The following is an 11,558-nucleotide window of genomic DNA, read 5'->3' as shown; positions in this document are numbered from 1 at the left end:
GAGCACCAAAGTCACATGATTTCAGTTTGATACGCAATCGGAATCACTGATTCGACACAAAAGATTCGTAACACTAACAAATCGGCCATCACTAGATATTGTTAAAAAGTCGTTATTTTGGTTTTTTTTGCACACAAAAAATATTTTATAGTTTTAATAGTTATTTTAAATTGTAACAATATTTCATGATATTACAGTTTTTACTATATTTTTGATAAAAATAAGTGAGCATAAGAAACTTAAATAAAAAAACAACAACTTTTGAACGGTAGTATACGTTTATACATAAATACATAGTTCAGTCATGAAACTCTAACTGAGTGGTGATTGGTTCCTCTAACGTTGAGGCATTAGCCAACCAGACATACTTCCTAATCCGCATATCCATATATATTCATTCCCTAGTCTTCGATCGCCCTGTCGCACGATAATTTAAACTTCTGTTTACCCTTCCTCCTCCCCAGCACCACCTGCTACTGGCGTTTTAATATATTCTTGCAGCAGCATGTCCTTTAAGCATGTTATTTTATCTAAGCTGAACAAGTTCTTGTAGCTCATCAGCAGCAGAATCAAGCATATGTACATTCCATGCCCCATGCCAATAAATACTGGTGAAATAATTCACTCCGAGAGTTGTCATGATTGAAATATTAAAATAATGTGTATAGTTTTAATTTTATATATAATATAAATCATCAAGTATTTTTTATATATAGTATAAATATTGACATAATAATTATTAGCATTTATATAAATTTATTTTAAAACTTAAATTTAACAATAACGATGATGATTTTTCCCAAAAGAATTGCAATAACAGCTGGAAATTACTTTTAATTAAATTCAACACATTACAGTTATACAAGACAACCATCAATTCACTTGCTTTTGGTAAACCAATAGCGGTGAATTTTTTAGCCTGTTTGGACACCCCATAGGTTCACCTACGTGACAGGCCCCTCCCCCAGCTCTCATTTGTCTCTTGACCCAAACGAGTGGCTTCCAGATGGGACTGTTCCAGCAAAACCTGTTGCGTTCCAAAGCATACTTGAAGAGAAAGCATTCGAGCGGCTAGTGTGGTTATTTACCTCCTCTCCTGCATAGTGGAAACTGTCTTTCCACACAGACTTCTTTGTGGAAATCCCCAAAGTGTGGGAAGCAAGAAGAGGGTCTTTAGATGACAAAACAAACAAACATGTTTGGACTCATCCTAGGAAAGCATTAGGAACCTCAGAAGTAGCTCAGACCTAAATGAAAGATGAAAGAATATCCACATTTAAACTGCAAAATGGAATGGCTGGTGCTCCACTCCAAGCTTGTCTTTACAATTCCATGAGTGAGACTTCGTTTTTTCATAATTACAGAACTGGATGTCGCAGGCCTGTGCGCACACATCTGGCTGGTGCTCTATCACGTCGGTCTGAAAATGATTATATCTACTGACACTCTGGTTATAAATAAGAGCTCCCTGCTGAGTTTGAGGGAATAGTCATCTGCGGCATGTGAAGTCATTGCTGCAACCATCAATTTGCCATGTATTCCTCAGGAAATTCTTCCAGTGGTGCGGTTTGAGTGCTGCAGGATCATGGGTCATGATCAGGTGCTGTTGAGTCCTTTGGAGACACAAGACCCCCGGCCTTTTGTGGCAAAATATGCATTTTATTAAATGCATGGAAAAAGTATGGCTTTTCAACAATCCTGGCAAATAACCCTTTGGAAAATCACACCGATTTACTCATTCTTTCCATAGCTATATTATTTTACTGTGGGTGATTATTATACTCTTTGTTTCCACACTTATTTTTTATCACCAAGCAATAAAGAACAAACCGAAGCCCAGGTGATAACTATGTGTGCTCGGATGCAATGGATCTTGGGAGGACTTCTTTAGCACATTAGTAAAGAGTGTTAGGGTTAATATCAGCACTATGTTCAGAGTAGGCGTGGATAATCGCAGTTGCTGTCTTAAGGTGAAGCCAACATACAGCTGTTGATCTGCTGCCAAACTGCAATCAAGATGCCTGCTGGAGATAAATGCAGAATGGGGAGATGTAAACACATCTGGCCCAAAGTCTCCCAGACAACTTGTTTTTTTCTTTTACTTTTTTTGAAACCCTCACACTCTGTTTGGGGTCTCAAGGCACTTTAAATACAAATATTAATAAAATAACCCTTAAGATTTAGGTATCAAACCGCCTTTTCTGTTTTTAATAGAAATGATTATATATACATTTCTGTCAGGACAACTCTCGGAGCAAGTACGGGACTTGCTACTGGCAATACAAACACGACATGCTGCTGTAAGAAAGTAAGACATGCTGCTGCTGTAAGATAGCAATAAATGAATTACCTGTAGCAGATCTATACAAGTGGAGCTGGGGAAGATGGAGGGTTTCTGAAAGCGTGCTGCAATGCTAAGGCAAATGCTACCGCCGTATTTGAAGGTTGAGTACGCTAGCTCATTGGCTACTGATACAGCAGGAACCAATCAGCTGTGTCCTATAGATAATGATGTGATTACAAGCAGGTTGAGTTAAAGGACCTATTAGCCTGCGCCATCTAGAGTTTCACAACAGAACTTTGTATTTGGGTCATAAGGTATTTAAAAGTGTAAAAAAATATAATGGAGATATAATTAATTAACAGAGATTAACAGAATTTGTCACCAAAAAAGTCATTTGGTTTAACCAAAATTTCGGTTTTACCGAATGACACTTTTGGTTATACCGAATGACTATATTTTCAAACAATGTTAACAGGCTGATATCTAGCCAACTAGTCTATCTAACTTTTGCTAGATAGCAAAAGGACAATCAAATATTTTATATTTAGATTTAAGTTTTTAAAATATTACAAGTTTTATAGCGGTTGTACCGAATGACCTGATGTTTCGGGACAAGCGTATGAGCAAGTGAAAACATGAATTTTTCAAATAGTTAAAAGAGAGTTAGTTACGTTGCTTCATGATCATGTGGTCCTTTGCAGGTGTCTGAATGTTGTCACATCCTGTCACATGATATTGACAGCATGACTTGATCCAAAATGGTCCCTTTATATTGGTTACTCCAAATGACATCAATGAAATTCATTTTATGATGTTATAAAATCATGCCACAATAAAAAATATATACAATTATTACATATAAATGTATATATATATATATATATATATATATATATATATATATATATATATATATATATATATATATATCAGTTATTTATTTACAAACCCGATTCCAAAAAAGTTGGGACACTGTACAAATTGTGAATAAAAAAGGAATGCAATAATTTACAAATCTCATAAACTTATATTTTATTCACAATAAAATATAGATAACATATCAAATGTTGAAAGTGAGACATTTTGAAATGTCATGTCAAATATTGGCTCATTTTGGATTTCATGAGAGCTACACATTCCAAAAAAGTTGGGACAGGTAGCAATAAGAGGCTGGAAAAGTTAAATGTACATATAAGGAACAGCTGGAGGACCAATTTGCAACTCATTAGGTCAATTGGCAACATGAGTGGGTATAAAAAGAGCCTCTCAGAGTGGCAGTGTCTCTCAGAAGTCAAGATGGGCAGAGGATCACCAATTCCCCCAATGCTATGGCAAAAAATAGTGGAGCAATATCAGAAAGGAGTTTCTCAGAGAAAAATTGCAAAGAGTTTGAAGTTATCATCATCTACAGTGCATAATATCATCCAAAGATTCAGAGAATCTGGAACAATCTCTGTGCGTAAGGGTCAAGGCCGGAAAACCATACTGGATGCTCGTGATCTTCAGGCCCTTAGATGGCACTGCATCACATACAGGAATGCTACTGTAATGGAAATCACAACATGGGCTCCGGAATACTTCCGGAAAACATTGTCGGTGAACACAATCCACCGTGCCATTCACCGTTGTCGGCTAAAACTCTATAGGTCAAAAAAGAAGCCATATCTAAACATGATCCAAAAGCGCAGGCGTTTTCTCTGGGCCAAGGCTCATTTAAAATGGACTGTGGCAAAGTGGAAAACTGTTCTGGGGTCAGAAGAATCAAAATTTAAAGTTCTTTTTGGAAAACTTGGACGCCATGTCATCCGGACTAAAGAGGACAAGGACAACCCAAGTTGTTATCAGCGCTCAGTTCAGAAGCCTGCATCTCTGATGGTATAGGGTTGCATGAGTGCATGTGGCATGGGCAGCTTACACATCTGGAAAGGCACCATCAATGCTGAAAGGTATATCCAAGTTCTAGAACAACATATGCTCCTATCCAGACGTCGTCTCTTTCAGGGAAGACCTTGCATTTTCCAACATGACAATGCCAGACCACATACTGCATCAATTACAACATCATGGCTGCATAGAAGAAGGATCCGGGTACTGAAATGGCCAGCCTGCAGTCCAGATTTTTTCAACCATAGAAAACATTTGGCGCATCATAAAGAGGAAGATGTGACAAAGAAGACCTAAGACAGTTGAGCAACTAAAAGCCTGTATTAGACAAGAATGGGACAACATTCCTATTCCTAAACTTGAGCAAGTTGTCTCCTCAGTCCTCAGACGTTTGCAGACTGTTATAAAAAGAAGAGGGGATGCCACACAGTGGTAAACATAGCCTTGTCCCAACTTTTTTGAAATGTGTTGATGCCATGAAATTTAAAATCAACTTATTTTTCCCTTAAAATGATACATTTTCTCAGTTTAAACATTTGATATATCATCTATCTGTTGTATCCTGTATAAAATATTGAAATTTGAAACTTCCACATCATTGCATTCTGTTTTTATTCACAATTTGTACAGTGTCCCAACTTTTTTAGAATCGGGTTTGTATTTATTTATTTTTATTTTATTACAATGCTTTTGCTGGGGTCAAATTGGCCCAAACAAGAGCATTGTACTATACTGGATAACAATCATTTTGAAAATGTGAGATACTATGGAGGGTTAAACCTTCAATAACATCTGTCAACTGGGTGGGTTTTGATTATTATGTCAGAGAAACGTTTTAAAAGTAAATTCTTTTTTAAGTTTTACATAAAAACAAGAAAGTCCATCTCAACAGAAATACATATGGTTAATGTGGTTTTCTGGTGCAAAATTACCATTGAAGCCTTTATTTTTTGGTTTATTTAAAGAACCACCAATTAAAGTATCTATGGTAGCAGACAAATAAAATCTTTAGAACCTTGTAAATAAAATGGTATGAACTCTTGTGGGACACGTGCAAGCAAAATAAATGTTTCATCATAGCATAGAGAAATAAAAAAGTAGGGCAAAAGAATAAAGACTAGCCATGGGACAACGCTGACTTGAGAAACACACCAATCATTTGCAATTGTTTTTAAGATGATAGTGAGATTTCAAATTCGTCCCAAATCAGCTCAACCCAGTTGTTTTGAATATGCTGATGAATAGTGTACTGTAGTCACTTCAAACAGTAACATCTTCAAAATACAGCACAGCACAGCAGAGGTTGATAGGGGTGAAAAAATGTAGCAGTCAAAAGGCTGCGATAAGGCAATTCTCCAAGGACATTATTGCCAAAATATAAACTTTGCTCTCCTAAATCATGGTCGAGGCATGTTTGGCTGCTGTGCGGGATTCTTCAGGCATAAATTATGGACACAGTGTATTTTGTGATGTTATGAGCAGTATGATCTCATGCAGATGGAGACTGTGTGGGTCGATCCTGTGAGGAGTCCTCCAGACTTTTCAAGGAAACTAGCTTGTCTGTTGCATCTCCTCTGAGGCATGTTGTTTTTTCTCTTTTTTAAACAAAATATTTATTGCCGCATTGTCTGGACTTTTAACCGCCAGGTTGTTGATAAATCTTGTGAGATGTCCCAGATATCCACAGTCTGGTTCACAAACAGACAGTTGGTTTTTGTGGTATCGTGAACTCTTTAACTGTTTAGACTGCAAATGACCTGATGAGCACTACAGGTGTTCCCTGTCTGGAAAGTGTGAGGTGTCATGTAAAAGCTGTCTGTCGAGGAGATTGCGTTTTGAACTAAGGAATTCCCCTGAAGCTGTGCAAACCTCACAGGAAGAGCGTTGTCATTTTGACCTTTACACCTTCTGAGATATTCTTATCTTTAAATACATTTCTATTAGATAACAGAATTATATAAAAAATTCACATAGTTATTAACAGTTTAGAGCAGGGGAAAAGTATGTCCCACCCAATGTAGAAACAAATTAGCAGGTTGTTAAAGGGTTAGTTCACCCAAAAATGAAAATAATGTCATTAATTACTCACCCTCATGTCGTTCCACACCTGTAAGACCTTTGTTCATTTTCAGAACACAAATTAAGATATTTTTGATGAAATCTGATGGCTCAGTGAGGCCTGCATTGACACAAGTTAATTTACACTTTCAGATGCCCAGAAAGCCACTAAAGACATATTTAAAACAGTTCATGTGACTACAGTGGTTCAACCGACGAGAATACTTTTTGCAAAAAACCCCCAAAATAACGACTTTTCAACAATATCTAGTGATGGCCGAATTCAAAACACGGTTTCGAAGCTTTACAAATCTTTTGTTTCGAATCAGTGGTTCGGATCGCCAAATCATGTGAACTATTGAAATTTCGAAACACTTATGACATAACAAAGCCTCGTTTACTGAAATCACGTGACTTCGGTGCTCCGAACCACTGATTCTAAACAAAAGATTTGTAAAGCTTCGAAGCTTCATGAATCAGTGTTTTGAAATCACCCATCACTAGATATTGTTGAAAAGTCATTTGATTTTTTGGTGCACAAAAAGTATTCTCGTCGCTTTATAATATTAAGGTAGAACCACTGCAGTCACATGAACTGATTTAAATATGTTTTAGCTTTCTGAGCATCTGAAAGTATGAATTATCTTGCTGGCAATGGAGGCCTCACTGAGCGATCGGATTTTATGAAAGTTAAGATGAACAAAGGTCTTACAGGTGTAGAACGACATGAGGGTGAGTATTTAATGACAGAATTTTCATTTTTGGGTGAACTAACCCTTTAAATGAATCCTACAAATGACTCACAAACTAAGGAATCAGCCTGCTGAATCCTTTCCATGAATCCTTCATCGAATCTGCCTTGTGAATCAATATGTGATTCACTTACTGAGCTGCAAATTCCATTTCATTGCATCATCAGTTCAAGGCGAATAAAAAAAAGTGTTAATGTAAAGAGAATAAATGCATTTTTCCCCATATTTCATTAAAATTTTGCATGGGAACAAGGTTAGTTCCATTTGCAAACAAATGAGCAATGTTTTAAAAAACACTCACAAACTCAAGAGTTACTGGTTTGAATCAGCCTGCCAAATTCTTCCCACGAGTCCTTCATACAAACTCACTAAATCTCACATAGCAGCTAGTGAATCAGCATATGACTCACTTAGTGAACAGCAAGCTTCATGTAATTGCATTATTACTTAAAGGAAAATAAAAAAAAGTCTTACGTAAACAGAATAAATGCATTTTTCTCCATATTTCATTAAAATGTTTAGCAGGTTTAAGGGAATCTCACCCAACTCACAAACAAATGACTCTTATGAGCTGTTTTTTTTTAATTAATTATCCTGAATCCTCAATAAATGCAAGAGCATTGTTGCCATAGCTCCATAAACATTTCCCCCATTGTAAAATCCACCAAGCAGGAACAATACCATAGCAAAGTCCCTTTTAAGACAAGTCATTTCACTCGGCGGCCATCTTTGAAATACCTCTCGGGTATCTCTTTGAATGAGGAAACATCAAATTCTCTAAAGCTGTTTTCCAAGCTTTCGAATACATTTCATATTTGAAATCACCAATGAAATCTGAAATCTGAAACAACAACTGTCTCAAAAATTTGGTTTCTAAACGCTCGAATCATGACAAAAAACTGGATCAAGCTAATGCACATGTGCATTTAGTGTGTCTATTGTGTCTCATTTTGGAGGTGCGCGTCTGACTGTTTCTAAAGGATTCTCTGAGTATGGCTTCTCACTTACTGCAAGATCCAGATTAATGAATCTTTACTGCATTAAAAATAAAAATTAACTAAAAGAGAATAAATGCACCCCCCACCCCCATTATTTAATGAAAAAGCTTCTAGTGGCTCTCAAGATGGTGAAAAAGTTTGGGAACAAAGGAAATGAAACATTCTCTGTACAGTTTCTTCTACTAAAGGAAAATGATTCATGCATCTGTGGTCAACTGAAATCTAGACGTCCCCCCTAAAGGAGAGGCCTCTGACAGCCCAAACACTGACCCTTAGCTCTGGGCCCCTCTAAGAAAACACAGAGAGGAGACGCAGACCGGAGGAGACCTATGTGTTTAGACAGAGACCGTATCTGGAGAGGAAATACAGTAAGAGGGGAGAGTTCTGCAGCTTTGAAGTTTAATAGAGTCTGGAGGAGGAATGTCATTAAACCTCCACTGCTGTCCATTACTCATATTGAGCTACAGTATGCTTCTAATTTACAAGTAGACATATCACATTTAGTTTTTAAATCTTTCTATTTTTACACATTGTTGCAATATATATATATATAATTTTTTATTGTAAGTTTTTTTCCCTCACATTTTCATTGTCAACAAGTCTGTTGTTGCATATGTGACAAATAAACTTTGACATTTTGCCATAAAATGTTTCCATTTAAAGCCCAATGTTTTGAAAATATGACACTTACATGACTTATAGTTGTTGTCACACTATCCTAAAAACCATAAAAGGGATTCATTGGTGGAAATACCCCTAATTAGTAGGAGGGATTTGGAAACATGACAAAAAAACAGCATAGCCCTTTAAAGAGAATCCAAATCACTTTTAATTAGACTTTACTGTTTACATCACATCGGCCACAGTGACACAAAGAAGATTTAATCTGTTTTGGAAAAACGCTCCAGGGAACTTATCTCCAAAACACTTTCACTGACAAACACGGCTTCAAGTTAGACATTGGACTGATAAATGGTGATAAGGGGCAGAGAGAGAATTTTACTCGAGTCAAATTACCAGGGGGCCGTTCTTCACATAGATAATGTGAGCTGGTTTCCAGTAAACTGTCTTTTCAATATTTAGTGTCTAAGAATTGTTTAAATGTACAGTACCATTCAAACGTTTGGTGTTGGTTTAATTCTTTTTGAAAGAAGTCTCTTCTGCTCACCAAACCTGCATTTATTTGACAAAAATACAGTTAAAATAGTAACATTGTGAAATATTATTACAACTTAAAATAACTGTTCTCTGATTGAATATATTTTAAAATGTCTTTTATTTCTGTGATGAGAAAGCTGAATTTTCAGCATCATTACTCCAGTCTTCAGTGTCACATGATCCTTCGGAAATCATTCTAATATGCTGATTTGATGCTCAAGAAACATTTTAGTTATTATTATATTAAAGGTGCCCTAGAATTAAAAATTGAATTTATCTTGGCATAGTTGAATAACAAGAGTTCAGTACATGGAAAAGACATACAGTGAGTCTCAAACTCCATTGTTTCCTCCTCCTTATATAAATCTCATTTGTTTAAAAGACCTCCGAAAAACAGGCGAATCTCAACATAACACCGACTGTTAAGTAACAGTCGGGATCATTAATATGTACGCCCCCAATATTTGCATATGCCAGCTCATGTTCAAGGCATTAGACAAGGGCAGCCAGTATTAAAGTCTGGATCTGTGCACAGCTGAATCATCAGACTAGGTAAGCAAACAAGAACAATAGCGAAAAATGGCAGATGGAGCAATAATAACTGACATGATCCATGATAACATGATATTTTTAGTGATATTTGTAAACTGTCTTTCTAAAAGTTTCGTTAGCATGTTGCTAATGTACTGTTAAATGTTGTTAAAGTTACCATCGTTTATTACTGTATTCACGGAGACAAGAGAGCTGTCGCTATTTTCATTATTAAACACTTGCAGTCTGTATAATTCATAAACACAACTTCATTCTTTATAAATCTCTCCAACAGTGTAGCATTATCCGTTAGCCACGGATCACAGCCTCAAACTCATTCAGAATCAAATGTAAACATCCAAATAAATACTATACTCACATGATCCGACGCATGTATGTAGCATGCATGACGAACACTTTGTAAAGATCCATTTTGAGGGTTATATTAGCAGTGTAAACTTTGTTTATGCACTGTTTAAGGCAAGCGCGAGGTCCGTGGGTGGGGAGCGTGAGCATTTAAAGGGGCCGCAGCCTAAATCGGCTCATATTTAATGATGCCCCAAAATAGGCAGTTAAAAAAATTAATTAAAAAAAATCTATGGGGTATTTTGAGCTGAAACTTCACAGACACATTCAGGGGACACCTTAGACTTATATTACATCTTGTAAAAAAATGTTCGATGGCACCTTTAATTAATGTTGAAAACAGTTGCTTCATATTTTTGTGAAAACTGTGACACTTTTCAGGATTATTTTGATAAAAGAATAGCATTTACAGTATTTTAGAAATATTTTGTAACATTATCAACACCACTTTTGATCAATTTAATGCATCCTTTTCAATATATATATATATATATACAGAAAAGTATTAATTTCTGTTATTTTGCTTTTTATTACATGAATTTTACAAATTATATTATCATAATTAAAAACTGAAGCATTGGCAAAATTCACAAAATTAAAAATATATATATAGGTCTATATATTTCCAGTTGTAAATTAAATGGTACAAGCAATATTACATTTAATAAGATACAATATGTTGAAAATATAAAATAATAATTAAAAGTTCAAAAGTGATCTGTCAAAAAAGATATAGTAAATGGTGCCATATTCTACAATACCAACACAGTAGGTTTATTATATGACCAAAAACCAGGCTTTTATATGTCTGGGTGTGACTTTTTTTACCGTTTTAAGTTTCAACTCTTGAGAATTTTTCTTTTGTCATGTAATTGCCCTTCTTTGAGTGGTCTGAGTGGAAAGCACAAAAGAGCTCTTTAGAGAAATATTGCCACCCTGTGAACAGTCAGTAAAGCACAGGAAGATGTCAGAACTAAAAAAAACACATCTTAATGGGTCAGTCTGCGCCTTCGGGGTACAAAACAACTCAAAATTATTTTAAACCCTGTTTTGTTGATTCTTAATTAGTATGGGAAGAATAAAGTAATGTTGGGACTTTTTGGAATATGTAAAGGATGCTTCTTCCACTCGAGAGCAATCAAAGTGTATATATATCTTGCATGTAGCTAAAAGCAAGGGTGTGCCTGGATGCATTGGAATCAGAATGAGCGTTGTTTTGATTCAAATAAATGATTTCATTTCTCTGAAGCGGGTGATGAAACAGACTTTGATAATCTGTGAACTCAATATGTCACAGTCGAGTGGAGACAAAGCAAGACATGCCAGCAGATGGATAACTGAAAGCTTAAATTGAGGCTCATTATCTAATAGAGGCAACAAGATGAAGAAATTCATATAAAATGATGCGATTTATCATGAAAACAAGCCAAAGGCACAAACATATCCAGCGTCTCCTGTCGGGATGGAAAAAGCATGACTTTAAAAACAGGTTCAGACGTACATGTTCCAGTCTGTGCACCAGCAACA

This window comes from Megalobrama amblycephala, linkage group LG16 (genome assembly GCF_018812025.1).
Source record: "Megalobrama amblycephala isolate DHTTF-2021 linkage group LG16, ASM1881202v1, whole genome shotgun sequence".
Classification (NCBI taxonomy): domain Eukaryota; kingdom Metazoa; phylum Chordata; class Actinopteri; order Cypriniformes; family Xenocyprididae; genus Megalobrama; species Megalobrama amblycephala.
This window is presented reverse-complemented; position numbering follows the sequence as displayed.